Source organism: Cynara cardunculus (genome assembly GCF_001531365.2).
Source record: "Cynara cardunculus var. scolymus isolate 2C chromosome LG 1, CcrdV1, whole genome shotgun sequence".
Taxonomy (NCBI): Eukaryota; Viridiplantae; Streptophyta; class Magnoliopsida; order Asterales; family Asteraceae; genus Cynara; species Cynara cardunculus.
The window spans coordinates 32488398-32489355 of NC_037528.1; positions in this window are offsets into that span (position 1 = coordinate 32488398).

The following is a 958-nucleotide window of genomic DNA, read 5'->3' on the forward strand; positions in this document are numbered from 1 at the left end:
ATCGAATTATTTAAATGATTCATTCTAATTTTCCCCAAATAATTACGTAGTTAAAAGAAGTAAATTTCAACCTTGACAGTATTTTTATAAAGCAAAATGGTCACGTATTGCTCAAAATATACATCCTTTAATTTTAGAGGCATTTTGGTAATTTTATAAAAATAATAATATAAAAATGGAGTTCATAGACCAATCCCCAAGACATAGGGTCATTTCGATAATTTATGACGCAAATATGTAAAGTATCGCTAAAATACCGACTTCCACATCGTAGGGTCATTTTGGTAATTAAACGGGATATATAATCGAAATGGGGTCAAAGTTTGCATTTTAGAAAATACCAATAAACTTCATGGAAGTTTCATAAAACATTTATATAGAGAAATTTTAAATTTCTGAAAATGTAGGTGTTAAAAGTTAATTTCTAAAACTCACATGTATACTGTATATAAAAAAATATGAACACATTTAAAATAACAAATTATGTAWGTAGCTTACTGGTTAACACTTGAAATAATAAGGCACTAGTCACGGGTTCGAATCCCGCCACACAGCCTTCGTTCCCATTCTTTTAAAAAGCGAAAACAGAGAGGAAAAGGGGCTGCACGTTTTCAAGCTTAAAAAGCTTGAAAATGACTCGTTTCTTGACCTTTTTTCCTCATTCTTTTTGCACCAATTTCTTGGTAATATTTTTACCAACACTTTGACATAAAGTACACGAATTTTCATCAAGTATTGAGCCTCCTACGCCCGTTTAAACTTACGGTTTTAAAACCACTCGAAAATTAGAAAAAAACTCAAAATCGAACATTCAAAACTAAAATCTGAGACATAARGCTACTAAGGTTTCATAGAGGACCTAAAAACGAAGCTAACCATATAAAGAACTCAAAATTTGGTTGAGTATTTTACCTCCAATCGTCAATAAACGGAGATTTTCGAACCCAAACTTCTCCCT